The 24,998-nt window shown below is 46.6% G+C and overlaps 1 protein-coding gene across 1 annotated transcript in view; it reads left to right on the forward strand.

Moving 5' to 3' along the window:
* LOC147699006 (potassium/sodium hyperpolarization-activated cyclic nucleotide-gated channel 2-like) overlaps positions 1-24,998 on the forward strand; it is a 1,915,905-nt gene that overhangs the window by 1,054,290 nt on the left and 836,617 nt on the right. The window lies entirely within an intron of this gene.

Below are 24,998 nucleotides of genomic sequence, written 5' to 3' on the forward strand. Positions count from 1 at the left end.
ATTCATGAACCAGAACTAGACTATGTCTGAGAAAGAGACCCTGTCCTGTAGTGAAGACTCAATAGACAAACTCCTTCTGGACAATGGAGAGGGTACATTCTTAGCAGGCAATACCCCCAATGAAGATCTCTCACTGAATGGCAAAATCTCTAAACTCGAATGATTAGAGAAGAAATTGATAAGAACCAGACTCCATGGCCACACTCTAGCCAAATACCTCAGGTCAAACGTCATTCCTGTGGGATTACAAGTCAGAAACGAGCCTGCCATTTTTCTTGAGAATCCTAAGTGTAAGGAAAACTTCAGCTTCGTATCCAATACATGCTCAAGGCATTGGATGGTATTGGGTATTGAGACAGCTGTGGAAGAGGTAAAACGTCTTACTAAAGAAATAGCTGACCTCAGAAAAGAAATCATTGAAGACAAGGCCCTGGTTAATGCCAAAGAGGCCTTGGAGAGACTTGAAAAAACCATCCGCGCGTTTTATTTATATACCCAGGGTACCAAGTTAGATAAAGTTGCCAGGGCTATTAAAGTATATGACAAAAAAACAACCTACCCTTATCTCCAGGAAGGCTATTACGTGAGAGACCAACAAGGCGGTCTCTCGAGTAGAGGCAGAGGGGGATGCAGAAGATACAACACATTCTCAGGGTCCTCACTCGGGATCAGCTCTGATAGTGACTCTGATCGCCCTAGAACCAGTACGGGTGCACCCACTAACACTTCAGGCTAGACCCACCCAGACCAGCAACCTTTTTTAGTAGAGGAGCCATGTGAGGCCAACGCGGAAGGGGCCGTCACTGGGGGAGACCCAGGGGAACACGCACTCCAATGTGGAATCAGGGCACATGGAGAGAGAAGAAACAGACACACGTCCAACAAGACTCACACGGGGAGATCAGGACGAGACGCCAACACTACAGATGGTAGTACACAAACCTGACAACCCGATAGTTAACATATCGGACTACACCCTCACACCAAATGAATAACAGGTTCTATCCAAAGGCCTATCCTTTGTCCCCACGTCCATGCCAAACAACTTCAAACTTAAAATTGAACTACATCAATTTTTCCTCAAAACCCCACATAACCCGACATTCTCCGGTAGTGGCCTAAGACCACCTTCCAAATTCAATCCCCCTACTCATTTGATGGCCCATAAAATACTGGCCTACGAACAAGTGGCACTACGCGATGTGGATAATATATTAACCAGCTGACAATTTATCCCATACAATATAAGTAAGCAAGAGAAAGAGGGTCTACAAACTTTGAAGAACAACACCAACATTGTAATAAAGCCCGCCGATAAAGGCGGAACAATTGTCATACAAAATATAGAGAAATACAAATGTGAAATACTTTCACAGTTGTCTGTAGAAGGCAACTACGCTCAGCTCAGAAAAGACCCCACCAAAGAAATCAGTGAATCCATTACCAAAATAACACGCAAAGCATTGGAAAATGGATTTTTTCATCACAAAACATGAACATTACTTTTTAAACAATAAACACCCCCGCATGCCCATGATATACACCCTCCCCAAGATACACAAAAGAATGGATGACCCACGAGGGAGACCCATGATATCAGGATGTGGTTCTCTACTGGAACCATTGTGTAAATATATAGATGTCTTTTTAAAACCAATTGCGATAGCTACACCCACATACCTGAGGGACACCATGGAAACTATTCAGTTGATTGATGGCCGCCCACACGACCCTAAGTCATGCCTTTTAGCAACTATGGACATCACTGCCCTTTACACAAACATCCCTCAACAAGCCACTTTAACATGCATTGAAACTGTGCTGAATCAAAGACCAGCTCCCCATAAAGTCCCCACTGAGTTCATTGTACATTTACTAACTATTGCTATGACAAAGAACTTCTTCGTTTTCCAAGACAAGTACCATGTTCAAACTAAGGGTGTGGCTATGGGGGCTAGCTTTGCTCCCAACTTGGCTATCATGTACATGAGCTAGTACGAACACCAGTATGTACTCAATCAGTACAACCCCTACCAGAAGCATATCTCACTTTGGACACGCTATATAGACGATGTCTTGCTAGTTTGGGAAGGTAATAATGAACTTCTCAAAAACTTCCACGAATGGCTGAACACGTGTTCGGATGACATCAAATTCACGCTGGAATCCGATAATGAGTCTATTAACTTCTTAGACATACAAATCAAGACTGAGTCTGGGAGCCTTTATACCAGTCTCTACAGAAAAAGCAGCGAGCGTAACACGTTACTTAGGTACACAAGCCACCACCCCCGTAACCTCAGGGATAATTTGCCATTTGGCCAATTTCTGAGGTTACGAGCGAATTGCACCAAGAAGGAAGACTACTTTGATGAGTCTTCACTATTAATTACGAGACTCAGTGAACGCGGCTATCCCTTCAGACTTCTTAAAAAAGCACGTAAGCGGGCTTGGCACAACCATAGAGAACACTTACTCACACCCAAATCCAAAACAACAGGGGAAGACCGCTTGGTATGTGTAACCACGTTTAATACCAAGAGTAACGCCATCAAAAAGGCAATTAATCGACACTGGCACCTAGTGACTGAAGAATTAGGGAAAATACCACCTCCCTTACAACATGCGTTCCGCAAAGGAAAAAACACCAGGGACCATTTGATAAAATCTCTACTTCCCACAACCCGCACCGTGAGCCAAACTACACTTTGGGGCCTTCCTCCGGTGACAGGACATAACAAATGTGGTACGTGTAAGGCATGCCCAATGACTATAGAACGGACCGTGTTCACTCACAACAATTAGTCATACACACTGAAGCAACACAGCAACTGTAATACGTCTGGGGTGATCTATGCCATCATGTGGCCATGCAGCTTTATGTACATTGGACAGACCATTCAGAGAATAAAATGCCGCATCTTACAACATTGCAGCCGTATTCGTTGAAAAATACAAGGCGCACCCCTAGTTGAGCATTTTACTACATTTGAGCATGAAACCACCAGTCTCAGGTGGTGGGTCATTGAAAAGGTGGTGCCCAACCGAGGGCCGGAGATCTCAGCAGCATTGTCAGTAAACGAGAATGCAGATGGATACACTCTTTAGATACGGTCTCCAAAGGGTTAAATGAACAGGAGGAGATCAACAGACAAGTGGCGCTATTAGGTATATAATGTAATCCCACGTCTGGACCGGCCATGCTGACCTTACCATGGGGATAGATCCGTACTCTCTGGATAGTACACCAAAGATGCAGTGTTCATTGTTTCCCACTTGATCCTCAAACTGTACAATGTTTTTAACCACACTGTCATCTGTTTGTAATGTATTATGTTGCACATTATGTCTCCACTGTTAGCGGTACGATCTCATAATAATGTTGATCGCGGGGTCATAATAATTTTCAACCTGACTTTGTGCCGCATTCAATTGTGTATTGTTGAATTTGTTAACCTCACTGTCTTTTGCTTGTAATATAGTATGTTGCACATTATACTTCCTTTGGCACGACTCCACAATAATGATGGTCGTTACCATGACAATTGTACGCATCACGTGTACATTGACTCTCCACAGAGTCTTTCCTCTATGTGAATGACGTTGAGCGACGCTCGCGCCTATAACATCCTGGAGGCTAAACGCGCTGACACATTCGGTTGCAGTAGAGCGGATCCTGAGCATCACAAAATATGCTGACTCATAGCAGCAATAAGGTAATTTTTCCTGCTGACAGTCTGTCGCTTGCTTCGGGCTGTGTAGATACAGTTGATACCGATTATCAGATTCTTGACACAAGCCCCCTTCTATTACAGCCGCATCATTCATTGAAGGCCTTAACGAGAGAGGAATTTGTTTCCCTTGGAGCTACATACATCCTTGATTCAGCTCCTTTCAACGTAAATTATCCTACTGGCCAAGCCATGGTTTGACAAGACTATCGCACACATTGAGTACCCAGATTTTAACCACACCTCATTACCTTACAGGTGTCCATCTTACCCATGGATCTGCTGTGAATCTTTACACCACATTGTTCCACCTTAAGGGTAAGCGCCCCCCCTTGAGATGTTAATTTACCTTAACAGTCTCCCCTGCAACAGCCTCATTTTCCCTTTCACCCCCCTAGGGTCATCAGCAGCCCTTGGTTGTCCCTAATAGTCCTGATGAAGACTCGCACGGCCCAGGTCCAACCTAACCACAGGCCATAAGACGAGTCGAAACGTCGACGCCCTCATTTGATTCAACCTGGACCCTGATTTCCCATACCTCACATGCCATAAAATTGAAATTATATGTCCACATTGTTGGAATGAATTTACAAATGTATTCCTAATCATCTTTGTGGCCAGGTTAACTAGAACGGTGATTTTTGAACTGATCCTCCATATGTAAATATTGTAAATAATCTTTATATCCCCATCCTAAAGACTTTCCCCCTACCACCCAACCACTAAACACATTCCCAACCACTTTACTCTCCTTTGCACGCCCCCCACCCTTGGGCAACCTACACGTTCGTGAACTGTTACTGTGATTTGTACTCAACATTCTAGGTGCAATGATTTAAATTGCTTCTGTTCCTTGAATTTGGTCTGTTGCATTTTCCTTTGACAGGTGTATTAATTACCTTGAGCTGACCTTTGGAGCTTGCTCGTAAATATTTCATTTAATAACTACGTACAGATTGTTTCTGCTATATCAAGTAAAGGTCTAGGACCATTGTTTTATATACCTCACTACACCCAGGTCCACGACCATTGGGTTACCCCATTTTGATAATGGTTGCCATTAAAGTGAAAGCACAGTATGGGTTGCTTTTACAGCAAAAAAAACAAATTGGTTTACACTGACAAACAAATGGTTTTTTTTTTGGTGAAAGTGCCCCATGCCACGTTTTCACTTTAATGTCGGCCACACCCCTTTTTTAAGACATGGCTCGTCTAAAGAATAGTGCGTCTGCCATTAAAGTAAAAGCGCAATATGGGGTGCTTTTATCAACAAAATGCATTTTTTAAGCAGCATAGCGTACTCAGAAGTGCCATGCAGGGATAATTTTTGAGAGATAAAGATACAGCGCATCGTCCATGATCGGGTGCTGTGCTATCATGAAAACGGGGTGGCTTAGAGGAAGCCTGTCATGCCTGCAATAAACAGCTAGATTAAAGACACTAAAGAAAATAGTGTTCAAAGACTGAAGTTAAAGCAGACTGTGACAACAACACAAGTAAAACGTCCAGTACTCATAGGAGGTCACAAATGCAGACAAGGCATTACTAAGGTTGGACTAACAAACCTATTAATGAATCTCAATCAACCATTTAGAAAGGACTGTAGCAGGAGCCAGTTGAAAAGATGGGCATAGCTTCAAGTCAATGCCTGAATACAACATGACTCACAGAGCAGTGCATGCGCTGCCCAGGCTCAAACTAAAAAAGATGAAGAAAAATAAGTATTGCACCAACTTGAGAAGACCGCCCCTACCAACTGTCACTATTTTGTATGCTATTGATAGCTTTTAATCAATCAATCATGGGGTTGTTAAGCGCGACTACTCACCCGTAAGGCTTTCAAGGCACTGGGGTGTAGGGGAGGTACAGGATCCTGTCCATTACGTAGGCAGTCTATCGAAGAGCTATGTTTTGTGGTCCCAGTTGTCAATGGGGAGTGATGTAGTCTGTCTGAGGTGGAGCGGAGTGTGTTCCATGCTCTGGCCGTGAGGAAGGTGAAGGAGTGGTCTCCCGATCTGGACTTTCTGGTGCATGGGACCATGGCGCGGGATAGCTGAGCTGATCGTAGGGTTCTTTGGGGTGCGTGGAATTTGAGTCAGCTGTTCAGGTATGCTGGTCTGGTGTTGTGGAGGACTTTGTGTGCATGGGTGAGGGTCTTGAAGGTGATTCTTGCCTCGATGGGGAGCCAGTGGAGTGTGCGCAGATGCTGGGAGATGTGGCACTGTTGTGACAGGTTGAGGATTAGTTTGGCGGCGGCATTATGGTTGTTTTGTAGCTTGCGGGTGAGGTTTTTGTTGATTCCGTCGTAGAGTGCGTTGTCGTAGTCGAGTCTACTGGTGACATGGGCATGAGTGATGGTCTTTCTGTGTTCGAGGTGGATCCATTTAAAGGTCTTACGTAGGAGGCAGTGGGTGTGGAAGCAGGAGGATGCAACGGAGTTGATATGGCGGTCCATTTTGAATTCGGATTCCAGGATGATTCTGAGGTTGCGTGTGTGGTCTGCTAGGGTTGGCGGGCGTCTGAGTGCGGGGTGCCACCAGGTGTCGTTCCAGGCATCTGGGTGTGGGCCCATGATGAGTACTTCTGTTTTGTCCATGTTGAGTTGTAGACAGCTGCTCTTTATCCATTTGGCGACCGCTTCCATACCTACTTGATAGTTGTGTTTGGCTGAGTTGGGTTAGTTGGATAGGGAGAGGATGAGTTGGGTGTCGTCTGCAAATGAAACAGTGTTGAGTCTGTGGCTTCTGACGATGGGGACGAGCGGTGCCATGTAGACGTTAAACAGCATGGGGCTGAGGGAGGATCCTTGGGGGACTCTGCAGGTGGTTGTTGTAGAGTTAGAGAGGAAGGGAAGGTGTCTGACCCACTGTGTTTTACTGGAGAGGAATGAGCGGATCCAGTCAAGGGTCTTGTCCCAGATCCCTGCGTCGTGAAGTCTGCTGGTTAGGGTGCAGTGAGAGACTGTGTTGAAGGACCGCGAGAGGTCGAGGAGGTTGAGGGCTACTGTCTCTCCTCTGTTCTCGAGGGAGCGGATGTCGTCTGTTATGGCGAATAGGGCGGTTTCTGTGCTGTGGTTCTTTCTGAAGCCGGATTGTGAGGAGTCGGGGATGTTGTGCTCTTTGATGAAGGTGGTGAGTTAGCTGTTGATGACTTTCTCTATGACTTTCGCTAGGAACGGGAGTAGGGAGGTGGGTCTGTAGTTCTTAAGGTTGGTGGGGTCCACCGAGGGTTTCTTCAGGAGGGGGTTGATCTCTGCATTTTTCCAGTCGAAGGGGATGGAGGCGTTCGTGAGGGTGTGCTTTATCATGCGGCAAAGCATGGGTGCGATAGTGTTGGCGGCTCTGTTGAAGATGTGGTGGGGGCAGGAGTCCCAGGGGGCCCTGGAGTGGATTGACTTCATTGTCTTCAGTGCGTCTTGGGTGGCGAGGGCAGTCCAGCTGTCAATCGTTGGCTTCAAGGCATTGCAGTGGTTGGTGAGGGTTCTGTGTGTTGGCTGTCTTTGTCCAAATTGTCGTAAATGTTCTTGATTTTGTGGTGGAAGAACGTGCTGAGTTTTTCGCAGAGGACTTGTGAGGGAGGGATGTCTGTAGACTCGCTGATGGGTTGGGCGAACTCCTTGATGATGCTGAAGAGTTCTTTGCTGTTGTGTGCGTGCGTGGAGATTCTGTCTTTGATCACTTTCTTGCTTGTATTTCTTATGAGTTGGTGGTGAGCGTTGGTGGCGTCTCTGAAGTTGTTGTGGGCTTCTGGTAAACCAGCTGGCTTTCCTGGCATGTGTGTTGTTGTTCTTCTTGAGGGGGGCTATGGTATTGGCGCAGTCGGAGATCCATCTGTGCCAGGTTAGGGCTGCGTGTTGGGGTCGTCGTTGTCCGCGATGGTTGATGTTGAGTTGCTGAGGGCCCGATTCACAGAATGAACTTAAGGCTCAATCCTAAACTTACTACTATTTTGGTATTCACAGAATGCACTTACTCATTTCGGTATTCACAGAAGGCACTTACTCATTTCGGTATTCACAGAAGTTAGTAGTCCTAACTTTAGGACTCCTAAATGCCTTCTGTGAATACCGAAAGTCTTACAATTAAGATTTTTCTCAATTTAGCAGTATTAAAGTTAGGATTCCTAACTTTAGAAATCCTAAAGGCCTTCTGTGAATACCGAAAGTCTTAAAATTAGGAATTTTCTCAATTTAGTAGTAGTAAATTTAGGAGTCCTAACTTTGCTACTACTAAACTGAGAAAAATCCTAATTTTAAGACTTTAGGTATTCACAGAAGACATTTAGGAGTCCTAAAGTTAGGAGTCCTAACTTTTCTACTCCTAAACTGAGAAAATTCCTACCTTTAAGACTTTCGGTATTCACAGAAGGCATTTAGGAGTCCTAAAGTTAGGAGTCCTAACTTTACTACCACTAAACTGAGAAAAATCCTAATTTTAAGACTTTCGGTATTCACTGAAGGTATTTAGGAGTCCTAAAGTTAGGACTCCTAACTTCTGTGAATACCGAAATGAGTAAGTGCATTCTGTGAATACCAAAATAGTAGTAAGTTTAGGATTGAGTCTTAAGTTCATTCTGTGAATCGGGCCCCGAGTGAGGAGGTGAGCTGGTAGTCTGTGATTTTGGTCTAATTTCTTTGTGGGCGCAGGTGCTGAGTTCTGTGGATGATGGGTGCTCTGAGCGTGAAGTGGATGCAGCAATGGTCTGTCCAGGGGAGTTCGGTGATGTGGCTGAAAGTGGCGGAGTTTCCTGTTGCGAAGATTTATTTATTTATTTTTGTAATTTGTACAGCGCGAACAATTGCCCGTAGGCGTCTCGGCGCTAGAAACTGTGCATGTATTCCCAAAGGCTGAGCCAGTAACTATTCTTGATCCAACAGCCAGGTCTTTATTTTTCTGCGGAATTGCATTAAGGACGGGCTATCTTTGATAGATGCTGGCAGGGAGTTCCATAATCTGGGGCTGCCACTAGGAAGCGTCTATCGCCCCAAGTGACTGTTTTTGTTTGCGGGATCTGCAAGAGTTTAAGGTTGTTGGATCGGAGCGATCTTGTGGAAGAATGGCACCTGAGTTGGGATTTCAGGAAGTGCGGACCATAGTTGTGCAGTGCTTTATAGACTATGCACAGCGCTTTAAACTTGATCCTGTTCCGAATCTTGAGCCAATGCAGGTCCCTTATTGTCTCAGAGATTGGTGAGAACTTCGGGGTTCCAGACAGGAGACGGGCTGCAGCATTCTGGATGGTCTGCATTTTGTTGGTCACTCTGGCTTGGGCGTTGATGAATAAGCCATTACAGTAGTCAAGAGAAGACAACACGAGGGAGCTTACCAGCGTCTTGCCTGCTGTGGTTGGTAAGAACGGCATGATTTTCTTGATCAGCCTGAGTTTATGGTGGACGGTGGCTGCTATTTTGTTTGAGTGGGCCATAAAGTTTAGTTTATCGTCAAATATCACCCTTAGATTTCTGACGGTGGGGACAGGTTTCCGTGCGTATGGGGCCACCAGGTAGTTGACCATCCGGGTGAAAGATGTCCAAATATGACGACCTCTGTTTTTTCAGAGTTTAGTGTTAGGCAGTTGGAAGCCATCCACTCTCCGATCGCCCGCATGCCCTCTTGGAAGTTTTCTGCTACCTTTTCTCCGTTCCCGTTGATGGCCAACACAAGCTGCGTATCATCTGCGTATGAGGTAAGGCTCATCCCATGGGCCTTGATGACAGAGGCCAGGTCCGGCACATAGATATTGAATAGTGTCAGACTGAGGGATGAGCCTTGGGGTACCCCACACGGTAGTGAGAGCTTGTCTGATTGAAAGGGCCCCAATGTGACCACCTGTGATCTCCCAGCCAGGAAGGAGGAAAGCAGATTTTTAGCCATGTGGCGGATGCCCAAGTTTTCGGCACGGTCGACCAAGATCTTGTGGTCGACCGTGTGGAAGGCTGCGGACAGATCGAGCAATACCAGTATTGCTGTACCTCCCTGGTCCCGGATCACTCTTATGTCCTCTGTTGCTTTTATTAAGGCAGTCTCGGTTCCATGGTACTTGCGGAAGCCAAATTGGGTGTTGTCCAATAATTGGTGTTTCTCTATGAACTCAGAGAGTTGTATGTTCATAGCCTTTTCCGCTACCTTAGCTAGAAAAGGTAGACTGGCTATGGGGCTGTAGTTTTTTAGTTAATCCTTGTCCAGATTGGCTTTCTTAAGTAGGGGTTTGACCAGAGTGTTCTTCAGAGAGTCCGGGTATATCCCTGTTCTGAACATTGTATTGCAGATTGAAACAATGTCAGGGGCTAGGTAGTTCATGATCGGACGAATGACCTTGAGAGGACAGGGGTCTAATGCTGAGCCTGATTTAATGGTGGCCGTTATTTCCTTAATTTGTGTTTCTCCAAGGTCTATGAACTGGGATAGTTCGGTTTTTTGAATCCCATTGTCGGGCATGGGTGAGTTGATTGCTGTTTTCGTGGAGAACGCTTGGTATATATCATTCACCTTGGTGAAGAAGAAATTGGCCAGTGAGTCACAAAAGACTTGGGATTGTGGCGGATTTAAGTCAGGCGTGTTTCCCGCTAAGACCTTAGTTATCTCATAGAGTTTTTTACTTAAGTTTTTAGCAATGTTGATCTGTTCAGTAAAATAGGTTTTCTTTGTCTCAACAATGAGGGCTTTGTATTGTCCAAGTGCTTCCTTATAACTAGCCTTATTTTCAGCGCTATAGGTTCTGCGCCAGTGTCTCCCCCTGTTTCTGCAGAATTGTCTCTTATTACGTAGTTCCTCTGTGAACCACGGGGCTGATGGCGTTGTTCTGTTTCTAGAGAGTTTTTTAGTTGGGGCTAGGGAGTCAGTGGCGGTTCCTAGCCACTCCTGAAATTGTCGTGTGTCAGAGTTAGGATCAGAGGAAGGATCAGGTCGGGTTCTTTCGAGTAAGGCCGTTAGCTCCATTTGATCAATGTCCTTCGCGGGGTCATAATAATTTTCAACCTGACTTTGTGCCGCATTCAATTGTGTATTGTTGAATTTGTTAACCTCACTGTCTTTTGCTTGTAATATAGTATGTTGCACATTATACTTCCTTTGGCACGACTCCACAATAATGATGGTCGTTACTGATGTAAATAAATAATTTACTCTTAATTTCTATGCAGGTAAGTACTTAATCAATAATAACTCAATCGGAAATGAAAGAAAACAGAGTCCGTGGTGTTAGAGTTCTTAGGGGTTTTATTCCTTAAAAAGGAATGGTCAAGACCAAGTTATCATGTTCCGAACACCACACAGGGTGTCAGAAGGGATAGAGCGCTACATTTTATTGACAGTACATAGCTTATATACTTATTTTACACCATTGGAAACAGTATAGAAGGCGTAACAGCTGAGAGAAGACAAGATAACAGTATACACGTGGTACATGTGCGTAATCAAGAGGCGTGAACTAGAGGTGTGTTCTAGAAGACGTCACAGGTAGGTGTCACCAAAGGGGTGGCATTAACAGGAATGTTGCAATGTCAGCAGAAATCGGAAGCTTGGATGCGCGCGCAGCTGCATGACGTGTGCATGACATGGAGTCGGAGGGTGCTGGGGACTTGACATTTGCACTGACGGAAAGAGACAGAAGTCTGGCATGTCAGATCAACTTGTGCTTCTATCATATCTGATATCTAATGTTTAGGAACTAAGCTATCTGGGCGGAAAGGTCTCTGGGGCAGAAGCTATTCTATACTGACTGTGAGTGCGTGTATAAGCGCCTGAATGTCTGTATGAGAAGCGTGGGGGCACGAGGCCTTCCAGGGGAGCATGGCAACAGAAGCTATGAATTGTTTGCATGGAGACAGGTCGGCCCTTGCCCTGCAGCTGAGGAAGGATGTTTACTGGAGCTAGCAGGCAGGAATGTATTTTCGGGGAGGGAAACAGATAACTCGAAGGTTATAGTCAATCTTGGCAGGCAGCAGGCTGAGCCGAGCGCGAGGGGCCGCGCTGAAAGTAAGTCAGAGTTCACGAGTACGAGGGCAGCCTGGGCAGAGATTCTCGGAGTCAGAAGCCAGAAAAGAGGTTCGATGACAGAGATTCAGGGCCTACTTCAGCCAGAGCTGAAAAGCGTAGGAGTGCACTACAAAAAGACGTTGGCATAGCATACTTAGGAACGGACCACTCAACCCATTCATGGTGGGTCTGAAAGAGGACATGTTAACGTTGGACGCAAATGTATTTGCGTCTTCATAGCTGGCACAGGAGGGAAGTTACATGCACTTTAACTCGTACATGGAGACGGTGGGGTACTCGCTAGGGAACACAACTTGACCATAAAATTTATATTTCCTCATTCCCTCCTTGTTCCCTACGGACCCTTCATGATATATCGATCCTCATGAATCGATCAGTTTGTTCTTGTAACATTATATGTTCATCTTTCTTTCTTTGACGATTTGAGAGACAACTGGAATGTTCAATGCAGGAAGTGGCACACAGTCCACATATTGCCGGTCCACATTGTAGACACAGGCAGCAACTGAATACTATGACTAGGCCAATGCCTAGGAAGGATAGGATCTTCCATCCCCAAGCTGTTAACGTTGTCCAGAACCAACCGGACCAAGTCCAGGTGCCTGGATTCTGATGTATCTGATTTGCAATTTTATACAGACGGGTAATAGCTTGATAGACAGATGGTGCATTTTGTGGGATGAAAACGCAGCAACTTGACCCGATGACCTTACAGGCTCCACCTCTATCTGCCAAGATGACGTCAATAACAAGACGATTTTGAAGGACAACAACCCGCATAGCAGATTGCTCCTCTGTTAAGTTACCCAAGGCGGAGGCAGTTTCATGTACTACAGCTTCAAGTGTTCTAGTTAATCTACGTATCAATTTACTGTTTTGGACAGGTCCTAGAAAGAAAAAGAATCCTTTATTGAAATCAGTGTACTGATCCCATGCCGTTTCTGTGTAGTCGACAAGTGGGATATCTCTTCTGGATCTATTCTTGACTAGATTCGTATTTCTATGGTAATCAGGGGGAGCTAGAAAAACAGGTGGCAGAAGGAATGCAATATAACAGGTACCATCCCAGTCTGGAGGCAGACGTATGTATGCGGTATGACCACAAACAAAATAAGAGTGACTGATAGCTTTGAAGGACGATTTACCCTGATCACTGAATTCGACCACAGTAGTGCATTTACTATGACCTACGTGTACTGAACCTTTCTTTCGGACACATAATCCACCTGTGACTGGTAATACTAACATATGGGGCAGAACTGGAGCGGCTTTGGATTCAACAGTAAGGATCATGAGATTAATTGTGTAGTTACCTAATCCATATACTTCATTTTCTAGATCAGTTCCTATTCGAGTAGGGAGTCCCTCCTTATCAGGGTAACAGACATCTAGCAGAACTAAGTTCAGGTTTCCCCAAACCCAGCCTCCATCGAAAACAGCAATATCGGGATCTAAAGAATTAATTATTTTAAACCATGCACCACAAGAGCCATTGTGAGTGAACGGGTACGGAAAGAGGGGCAGAGCTCCCTTGTAATTCTGGTAGGGAGGGAGTCGGCCACATATCCAGCAGTCGGTAGCATTATTTGTCTGATGGGAGTGGTGTAACATACTAATGAATGTGTTATTGCGCAGCGCAAGTCTGTAAGAGAGTTCATGTGCAGGTAATTCACTAAAAGTGTGTTCAGCAGAGACATTGTAAGCAGATTGTTCACGCCTGAAAATAGGCCAATAGATGGGTAGCAGAATGCTGGCAATAATAATTAGAACACTTAAGAAAAACATTATTAACAACGTCACTATACAGTGACTACGCAGTGATTTGCAGTATGTATGTTTCTTTGCTTCTCTCTCTCTCTCTCTATCTCGATCTAGGGGATACATGTCAGAAACTATTTAACCGATTCACCTAGGGGAGGACTTAAACAATTAAACTGCCTGACTTGCTAGATCGGAGTTTCATACGGTATTGTTCTTGGGGAGTCTTTTCTCGTTCGGTAACGGTAAAGTCACTTGGTTTTATACAGTCTTTGGTGGGGGTGGACGAGTCAGAGTCCTGTTTTAGTTCGTTTTTTAGTTCATTGCAAAGCTTGATGTGACTCGTGTGGACCCACCCCTTTCTCCCCTCTATCTTCACGGCGGTCCTCGTGGTGAGAAGAACGGTCTTCGGGGACTTCCAGCGGGGCTCCAGCGGACTTTTCCGGTCGAAATTCCGGACGAGTACCAGATCCCCAGGACGGACCTCGTGCGGCTTTACATCAGTGTTGTCAGGGAAAGCTGCGGCAACCTGTGAACGACATGATTGGAGTGCAGACATCAAGGAGGCAAGGTAATCTGTCAACATATTGCAATCAACATCAGTGATTTTCTTCGGAATGGGCGTCCCCCACATATTCGGTGGTCTGCCAAAGACCACTTCGTACGGGGATAGCCCTGATCTCGAGTGGGCGACCATTCTCATGTAGAATAGTGCCACGGGCAGGGCGACTATCCAGTCGACCCCTTTCTCCTGACAAATCTTTGCAAGACGTAATTTTAGTGTCTGATTATGTCTTTCTACAAGGCCTGCTGCTTCGGGATGTCGGACACAATGGAACTTCCACTGGTATCCTAGCAGTAAGGAAACTTCTTTCATTAATGCAGATGAGAATGGCTGACCGTTATCTGAGTATACGACACGAGGCAAGCCGTATCGTGGGAAGAATTCACGAACCAGCTGCTTGGCAGTGGTCGGAGCAGTGTAATCTGATACTGGGTATGCTTCGGTCCAGCGGGACAGAGCACAGACAACTACGAGAACATATTTAAAACCTCGACAACGGTCCATCTGGATATAATCCATCTGGAGGACTTCAAAAGGGTGATCGGGAGGATGAAATCCACCTTGCTCTACAGGGACGCTTTTACCTGGATTGAACTGACAACAGATCATGCAAGTACGCACTTTCTGTTTTGCTGCTGCTCGTAAGTGTTTGTTGTGCCAGAGATTCTGTAAACTGTCTAACATCGCTTTCTCTCCTAGATGTGCCGGGCTATGTGCTGTATTTATCATGACTTGAACCATAGAGTCAGGGAGAAACCATATAGATTTTTCCTTCGTTATCCAACCTTGATCTGTCTGAATCCCTCCTAGTTCAGTCCATTTCTTTATCTCATCTGGAGTAGCATGTGTCTGGATATCAATTACGTCTAGGGCGGGATCTCTAACTGTCATACACTTTGTCGGTACTATTGTCTTTGTCACATCAGTAATCTGGGTGTGAGTCAGTGCTGTATGTTTTGCTGTCTGGTCTGCCAGGTCGTTACCCTGGGACACAGAATCTGTAACTTTAGTATGTGCTTTACACTTCATGACTGATATGCCCGAAGGCAAATGTATTGCTTCTAACAGTGCTTGAATGAGGGGACCGTGTTGTATCTTGGCCCCATGAGAGGTCAGGAAACCTCGTTCTTGCCAGAGGACTCCGAAGTCGTGTACAACTCCGAATGCATAACGTGAATCTGTGTATATGTTAACATTTCTGTTTTTGGCTAGAATACAAGCTCGGGTCAGAGCGATGAGCTCTGCTGCTTGAGCAGACAGTGTGTCAATACGATGTGTTTCTTTAACTTCAGTTTCAGTGGTCACGGCATACGCGGCCACTAATTCTCCTGTACTTGTTCTCATGCATGAACCGTCCACATAAAGTGTCAGGTCTGGATTTGTCAATGGAACATCTGTTAAATCTCGTCTAGGCTTTGTTACTGCATTAATGATTTCTATGCAATCATGTGGGGCTGGATCTGTCATAACTGTTGGTAACAGTGTTGCGGGGTTCAGGATGCTGCAGCGTCTGATTTCTATGTGTGGCTGGAATAGTGTTAATTCATAACCTGTCAGTCGTGCTATAGTCAAGTGTTGAGTCTGGGTTCTGTTTAACAAAACCTCTACAGAATGTGGTACTTGAACTGTTAACTGATGACCTAAAACAATTGAATCACTCTGTCTGATTGCTAATGCAGTTGCTGCTACAGACTTTAAGCACGCAGGGAGTGCCTGGGCTACTGAATCCAATGTACTTGAAAAATAAGCGCAAGGCTTATGTGAACCTGCTTGATCTTGGGTGAGGACAGACAACGCTGTACCATCACGTTCTGTAACGAAAAGTGTAAACGGTTTGCTGTAACATGGTGTCGCTAAAACTGGTGCTTGACATAAGGCTTTCTTTAATTCTTCAAAAGCTTGTGTGTGCTCCTGAGTCCAAGGGAGGGCAGTCGAAGTTGCTGCCTCCTGTGTCGTTAACTGAATGAGTGGTTTGGCTAGAAATGCATACTGGGGAATCCATTGTCTGCAGTACGAGGCGAGGCCTATGAAGGCCCGTACTTCCTTTTGTGTCTGGGGTTGCGGCATATTTACAATTAACTGAATGCGATCGGGAGTGAGCTGTCTCCCCACTTTGGACAGCAAGTGACCCAAGTACACAACTTGCTGAACACAGAATTGTAGCTTCGAAGGGGACACCTTGTGCCCCTTGTCGGCCAGGAAATGTAAAACTGTCAATGATGCTTTTTCACATTCGGGCTCACTACGTGCGGTGATCAGCAGATCATCGACGTATTGCAGTAAAGCGGTGTTAACTGGCATTTGAATACAATCTAGTTGTCTTTTCAGTGCTTGACTATAGATGCTGGGGCTTTCTGTGAATCCTTGAGGTGCGCGCGAAAATTTGAAACTGCGTCCATTTAAACTGAATCCGAAGAGATATTGGCTCTCTGGATCAATAGGCACGCTGAAGAAGGCGTTCTTGAGGTCAATTACAGTAAAGAACGTTGCTTCTGAATCAATGGCAGTCAATAGGGATGAGATATCGGGGACCACAGGGTACTGTGGTATAATGCATTTATTTAATTCTCGAAGATCAATCACCAGCCGATATACTGGCGGTGCATTGGGATCTGTACGTTTAAGAATCGGAATGATGGGTGAATTACAGATATTGGAGTCGGTCTCGACGACCACTCCTTGGGCAATAAGCTCGTCAATGATTTTCAGTAAAGCCACTACAGCATCGGGTGGTAACTTGTATTGTCTGATTCGGGGTAATACAACACCTGTTTTGAGTGTAACACGGTACGGTGTGATATGCATGCAACCTACATCAGTTGGGCCTTTTGCCCACAAGTAATCTGGTACATTTTTCAATCTGACATCGAATTCTCGCAAAACATAATGACCCTTGAAATCCCGCAAAAAGAGTCTAACCCCCTCCGGGGAACAGCATATTATAGCTCCTAGAGCCTTCAATGTTTTAATTCCTAACAGATTTTCTGGACATGATTTCGTGAGTAACAGATCTGTAACACGTGATAATGGACCCACAGCCAGGGGAACTGGTTCGGATACTTCATTTACAATAGGCTGTCCTGAAAAACCAAGGGAAACATTCTGTGAGCCTGAGAGGGGTGCCCCTGGAACTTCATCATGGCTGATTGTAGTGCGACTTGCCCCTGTGTCAATTAAAAACTTTCTGTCTTTTCCCAATACTTGACTGTGTACATAAGGACCTTCTTGATCTACAGGAATCTCAATAAGAGGCAAGCCACCTTCCCTCTCTAGGCTGTTTCATGTATATCGTGAATATTCGGGGTAAGCGGACTGGGCATACTGGTACATCTGCTGTGAAACTTGCTGAGTTGCGGCAATGGGCTGTGGCTGTGGTACTGCTACGGTCTGTGCTGGAGTCGAAGAAGCATGCATAGGCTGTGTACTCTGTGTATTCTGTGAAGACTGATGCTGGTTATGGTCTTGTCTAGGCGGATGCGGTCTTTCCTTAGTTTTACCTGTCGCTATGTTATGTTTCAGGACTGGGCATTCGTGTACGTAGTGACCCGGTTGCTTGCAATAATTGCATGTCCCTTTAACGGGAGCTGCAGTGTGGCTGGTCTGGGTCGTACCCTTTCTGTGACCGTCGGATGGGACCGTCTGAGCTACTAACATTTTCATCTTTGTGTCTTTCATGCGTTTTTGTTCCTGATCTTGTTCTTCTCTAATTCTGTTCTGATGATATTGTAACATTTGTAACATCTGTGATGGCGTATTTGCTTGCCATGTACTCTCGACCTTGTACACACGGTTTTTAACTAACGGTAGGGAATTCTCGACTAATTTTGATACAAAAAGATGCGGGTACGACTCGCTACTTGGCTGGAGGCCACTATTAATAATGAAACATTTCTCGAATCTTGAATAGAAGTCACTAGTATCTTCATCATGTTTCTGTTTACAGGACGAGATGGCGTCCCAATCTTCCTTTCTAGTTGTCAATAATCTGGGCAGAACCTGTACTATCAAACCTGGTAATGCTTTAGTTTTGTCCCCAAGGCCTAACCCTGGGATCCGTTTCTTTTCTTCGTCCTCTATTTCTGCCCATGCAATCTTTGTGTCTCCCACCTCCCATTCCTTTTCTTTTAATTTCTCGAAGATACCCGTGGGTAATAGTACCTTTAACATTTTCATGATATCATCATACGTGTAATCCCCCATTAGTAACATGTCTTTAAGCTCTCTATGAAAACCTGCAGGGTCTTTATCATGGCATGGTACTAGTTTCTTCATTTCTAACAGTTCTAATTTAGTCAGAGGCGTGTGTACATACACGCGTTTCAAGGTTTTATCCTCACCCATAACAGGGTGCACTTCTCGTAAGGGGTTCTGACTTTCAATACTACCCCCGCATTGCATGTGGTACATTTTCCTTTCTGGAGGTGGGGCGGGAACATATTCAGAGCTTACAAAGGTGTCATATCTATGTCGCTGTTCTAGAATTATTTGAATTAATTTGGTACTTAAGCCTCTCCATCTATCCATCAGTAGTGCTTCTAGTGTTTCATGTAAGGGACCGGGATCAGAATAATGTTTTCTGTATTTGATAAGAAGGTGCTGAATCATGTATACACCTGCTAATTTCTGTTCGTCGGGGGAGAGGTTCAGAAATGTCTGTGCCACTGTGTCATCATTATATATGTCTGCATTTTCGGCCCATGATACAGCTGATCGGGCTAGTTCTTGTTCATCCATAGAATTGAGTACATGGTACCCAACTCGATCTCGAAGCCTTTTATCAGTTTCCTGGAACTGATGCTCAGCAGAGTCGCGGAAACAATAGATAGCTATTTCACTCAGTCAATCGTACATGCTTAGTTTCACCAGAAGTGCAGAGAAATAGAAAGAAGGATGTTTTCAATAAAAGTGGTTATTTATTGAGCAGTCTACTTTCTCATGCAAGAGAAGTGAAGTGCCACAATTGCAATACTTGTCATAAAGTAAAGTGCGTACAGTAAAATGAGTATTATGAGATAATACTGTAAAAGCATTTATATGGTTTCTAAGCCATAAGATACTTAAAATGGATAAAATACATACAACGATAAAATAATGACTAAACGTACTCAACTGGTGTTTCTAAGATACGCCTACCCCGGTGTACCTAACCTAAGCCTAGTACAAGGAAGGAGTAGATGAGTTAAAGTTTTTGCCAAGAATCTGAATCAAGAACTCTCTGTGGGTCTAATCAGCTCCGTACCTTGGTTATAGAATGAAGGAGGTCTTGTATCTCTTTCTCAGGACTCGATCTCCCAGCAACCTGCAAGGGTGACCAGAAAACACTGGAGCTGGATTTCTCGGCAGGAGAAAAGACAGCGTCTCTCTCAGTGCGTCAATGGGAGGGTCGGCTTCCTTCGGCACTCGCATCAGCAGGGCGTTGTGCAAGTAGATAGCCGATCTGCTCCAAACCACTGTGTGTTGCTTAAGGCAGATGCTGCTATATTTATACCTGGAAGGTGCCGAGTTTGACGTAAGGTTGGACATAAGACTTCACTTAGAACTCGCAGTTCTTTCAGGAGTTCTAGGACAAATCAATACAGATGCAGGGGGAATTCCCGGGCTGCTGGAGGCCTGGTTTGTTTAAGAACTCGTTGTGCTTTCTAGGAGTCTATGGGAGTAGCCTTGCCGTATTTAGACTGCATTGGCTATGTCTTAATATGGGTATTATTCTTATGCCTGTATAAGGGTATGATTTGATATAACCACATAAGGGCATGAAATCGGGAATATTAGAGTCCAGAAATCATCTACAACAGTTGGTGCTGTTCCCAGTGTGGTTGGCCACCAGGAGTCATCCCAGGCTGAGGGGGTGGGTCAGAGGAGGAGGACCTCCATCTTGTCCGAGTTCAGCTTCAGACGGCTTCTCCTCATCCAGTCGGCGACGGCCTTCATTCCCTCGTGGAGGTTGGTTTTGGCGGTGTATGGGTCCTTAGTGAGAGAGAGGATGAGCTGGGTGTCGTCGGCGTAGGAGATGATGTTGAGGTTGTGATGGTGGGCCACTTGTGCGAGGGCGCCATTTAGATGTTGAACAGCGTCGGGCTGAGAGATGAGCCCTGGGGGACGCCGCAGATGATGTTGGTGGCTTCGGATCGGAAGGGTAGGAGGCGGACGCTCTGGGTTCTGCCGGAGAGGAAGGACGTGGTCCAGTCAAGGGCCTTCTCTTGGATTCCGGCATCTAGGAGGCGTGTCTTTAGAGTGCGATGGCAGACTTTGTAGAAGGCGGCTGTCAGGTCCAGGAGGATGAGGGCTGATGTTTCGCCGTTGTCTAGTTGGCGCCTGATGTCGTCTGTGGCGGGGATGAGGGCTGTCTCGGTGCTGTGGTTTGTCTGAATCCGGACTGGTAAGGGTCCAAGATGTTGTTGGTAGAGGGCCAATTGCATGCTGACGATTTTCTTGATGACCTTTGCCGGGAACGGGAGTAGGGAGATGGGCCGGAAGTTCTTGAGGTCCTTGGGGTCCGCCTTGGGCTTCTTGAAGAGGGCGTTGATTACAGCGTGCTTCCAGCTTTCCTAGAATGTCGCTGTTTCAAAGGAGATGTTGATGACCTTCCGTAGTTTGGGTGCGATGGCTGCATCTGCTTTGTTGAATACTTGGTGTGGGCACAGGTCTGACGGAGATCCTGAGTGGATGGAGTTCATGACCTTGCATGTCTCGTCGTCCTTGACGTTGGACCAGGAGATCAGGCAGTTGGCGCTAGTAGTGTTTACTGGGGAGGTAGTGTCTAGCGTAGTCAGGTGGTCGTGGTGTTGAAGCTGTAGTGGATGACAGCGATCCTGTGGTGGAAGAAGATGGCTAGTGAGTCGCACAGTTCTTGTGAGGGTTGGATGTCGTTGTCGTTGGCGCTGGGGTTGGAGAGTTCCTTTACGATGCTGAAGCGCTCCTTGCTGTTGTGTGCGTTGTTATCCAAGCAGTCTTTGCAGGAGGATCTCTTGGCTAATCTGATGAGGTGATGATGTCTGGGGGTGGCGTCCTTGTGGGCTGCGTGGTTGTCCGGTGTGGGTTCGTGGAGCCATACCTTCTCCAGTTTCTGGCATGCGCGTTTGGAGGTCTGGTGCTCGTTGGTGAACCAGGTGGCTCTCTTGCTGGCGTATCTGTTGGAGGGTTTCTTGAGCGGGGCGAGGGTGTTGGCGCAGTCGTCGATCCACTGTCTGAGGTTGCAGGCTGTGGCGTCTGGGTTGGTGGGGTCGGCGGGTGGGTTCTGGGCGAGGTTGGTGATCAGCTGGTCTTCGGGGACTTTGCTCCAGCAGCAGCGAGGCAGCTGTTGGGTGCGGTGGTGCGTGGTTGGTTTCTTGAAGGTGAAATGGATGCAGCGGAGGTCGGTCCAGTGTAGTTCGGTGGTGTGGTCGAAGGCGACGTGGGAGCCTGTGGAGAAGATGGGGTCCAGAGTGTGGCCGGCGGCGTTAGTGGGTGGGGTGACGAGTTGTCTGAGGCCAAGGTTGGCAAGGTTGTCGATCGGGGTGACGGAGTTGGCGTCGTTGTTGTTCTCGAGGTGGAAGCTCAGGTCCCCGAGGAGGATGTAGTCCGTGGAGGCGAGTGAGTGGGTGCTGGCGAGGTCGGCGATGGAGTCGCTGAACTGAGCCCGGGTTCTGGGGGGTCTGTAGATGAGTGTTCCTCTGAGGGTGGTGTTGGGGTCAGTGTGGATCTGGAAGTGGAGGTGTTCGGCGGTGTTCAGGGTGTCGTGTGCGTGGGTGGCAACCTTGAGGGTGGACTTGTGGACGATGGCTATTCCTCCTCCGATTCCGTTGGCACGATCCCTGCGGTTGATCTTGTAGCCGTCCGGGATGGCTATGGCGATGTCGGGTGCCGAGGAGTCGTTCCACCTGGTCTCAGTCAGGGTAGGCCACGTTTCCCCGTTTCCCAGAGCTCAACGATGTGTTAGGATTTTGTCTTAAGTCTGTCTTAAGTTTGTCTTTAGCTTGTCTTAAGACAAACTTAAGGAAAAATCCTAACTTCTGTGAATACCAAAAGTAGTATGTTCATTCTGTGAATGCCAAAAGTAGTAAGTGCATTCTGTGAATACCAAAATAGTAGTAAGTTTAGGATTGAGTCTTATGTTCATTCTGTGAATTGGGCCATGTAGGTGCAACATAATATATTACAAACAGATGACAGTGTGGTTAAAACCATTGTACAGTTTGAGGATCAAGTGGGAAACAATTATCACTGCATCCTTGGTGTACTATCCAGAGAGTACGGATCTATCCCCATGGTAAGGTCAGCATGGCAGGTCCAGACGTTGGCATACATTATATACCTAATAGTGCCACTTGTCTGTTGATCTCCTCCTGTTCATTTAACCCTTTGGAGACCGTATCTAAAGAGTGTTTCCATCTGCATTCTCGTTTACTGAGAATGCTGCTGAGATCTCCGCCCCTCGGTTGGGCACCACCTTTTCAATGACCCACCACCTGAGACTGGTGGTTTCATGCTCAAATGTAGTAAAATGCTCAACTAGGGGTGCGCCTTGTATTTTACAACGAATACGGCTGCAATGTTGTAAGATGCGGCATTTTATTCTCTGAATGGTCTGTCCAATGTACATAAAGCTGCATGGCCACATGATGGCATAGATCACCCCAGATGTATTACAGTTGCTGTGTTGCTTCAGTGTGTATGACTGATTGTTGTGAGTGAACGCGGTCCGTTTTATAGTCATTGGGCATGCCTTACACGTACCACATTTTTTAATGTCCTGTCACCAGAGGAAGGCCCCAAAGTGTAGTTTGGTTCACGGTGTTGGTTGTGGGAAGTAGAGATTTTATCAGAGAATAAAATGCTGCACGACTCCACAATAATGATGGTCGTTACCATGACAATTGTACGCATCACGTGTACATTGATTCTCCACAGAGTCTTTCCTCTGTCAATGACGTCGGGCGACGCTCGCTCCTATAACATCCTCGAGGCTAAGCGCGCTGACACATTCGGTTGCAGTAGCGCGGATCCCAAGCATCACGAAATACGCTGACTCATAGCAGCAATAAGGTAATTTCTCCCGCGGACAGTCTGCCGCTTGCTTCAAACTGTGTAGATACAGTTGATACCGATTACCAGATTCTTGACACAAGCCCCTATTACAGCCGCATCATTCATTGAAGGCCTTAACGAGAGAGGAATTTGTTTCCCTTGGAGCTACATACATCCTTGATTCAGCTCCTTTCAAGGTAAATTATCCTACTGGCCAAGGCATGGTTTGACCAGACTATCGCACACATTGAGTACCCAGATTTTAACCACACCTCATTACCTAACAGGTGTCCATCGTACCCATGGATCTTCTGTGAATCTTTCACCTCACGGTTCCACCTTAAGGGTAAGCGTCCCCCCTTGAGATGTTAATTTACCTTAACAGTCTCCCCTGCAACAGCCTCATTTTCCCTTTCATCCCCCTAGGGTCATCAACAGCCCTTGGTTGTCCCTAATAGTCCTGATGAAGACTCGCACGGCCCAGGCCCAACTTACCCACAGGCCATAAGACGATTCAACCTGGACCCTTATTTCCCATACCTCACGTGCCATAAAATTGGAATTATATGTCCACATTGTTTGAATGAATCTGCCACTGCACCCTGATACAGCGCCTCTGCAACACAGGAATCCAAGGAGCGGCCCTGGAGTGGATCATCTCGTTCCTCGACGGAAGAACCCAGAGAGTCCGCCTCCCCCCGTTCCGTTCCACGGCCACCGAAGTCATCTGCGGCGTCCCGCAAGGATCCTCACTCAGCCCCACCCTCTTCAACGTCTACATGAGCCCTCACGCAGCCATCGCCCGCAAACACAACCTCAACATCATCTCGTACGCCGACGACACCCAGCTGATCCTCTCCCTCACCAACGACCCCGCCACCGCCAAAGCCAACCTCCAGGAAGGAATGAGAGACGTTGCAGAATGGATGAAGATCAGCCATCTGAAACTGAACTCAGACAAGACGGAAGTCCTCATCCTCGGACCATCTCCCTCCGCCTGGGACGACTCCTTGTGGCCCCCTGCCCTGGGCACCGCACCCAAACCAACGGATCAGGCGCGCAACCTGGGCTTCGTCCTGGACTCCTCCCTCACGATGACCAAGCAAATGAACGCCATCTCATCATCCTCCTTCAAAACCCTGCGCATGCTCCATAAATTCTTCCAATGGATCCCCACCACAACCAGGAAGACGGTCACCCAGGCCCTCATCACCAGCCGTCTGGACTACGGGAACACCCTCTATGCTGGAACCACAGCCAAACTCCAGAAAAGACTCCAGCGCATTCAGAACGCCTCAGCACGACTCATCCTGGACATCCCTCGCCGCAGCCACATCTCCGCCCACCTGAAAGACCTGCACTGGCTCCCCGTCAACAAGAGGATCACGTTCAGACTGCTCACCCACGCACACAAGGCTCTCGACGACATGGGCCCGAAGTACCTCAACAGCCGCCTCACTTTCTACACACCCACCCGCCAGCTTCGATCCGCCAGCCTCGCCCTCGCCTCCTTCCCACGATTTCGGAAATCCCCCCTCGGAGGAAGATCCTTCTCCTACGTGGCAGCCAAGACATGGAACTCCCTCCCCACTCACCTACGGGTGACCCTGGATCACCTCTCCTTCAGGAAACAACTCAAGACCTGGCTGTTCGAGCAGTAGCGACACCCCCCCACCCCCTCCCTCAGCACCTTGAGATCCTTACGGGTGAGTAGCACGCTCTACAAATTTCTGTGATTGATTGATTGATTGACAAATGTATTCCTAATCATCTTTGTGGCCAGGTTAACTGGGACAGTTATTTTTTAACCGATCCTCCATATGTAAATATTGTAAATAATCTTTATGTTACCATCCTAAAGACTTTCCCCTCTACCGACCAACCACTAAACACATTCCCAACCACTTTACTTTCCTTTGCATGTTTCCCCCCCCCCCCCCC

Source organism: Lissotriton vulgaris, chromosome 8 (assembly GCF_964263255.1).
Source record: "Lissotriton vulgaris chromosome 8, aLisVul1.2, whole genome shotgun sequence".
NCBI lineage: Eukaryota > Metazoa > Chordata > Amphibia > Caudata > Salamandridae > Lissotriton > Lissotriton vulgaris.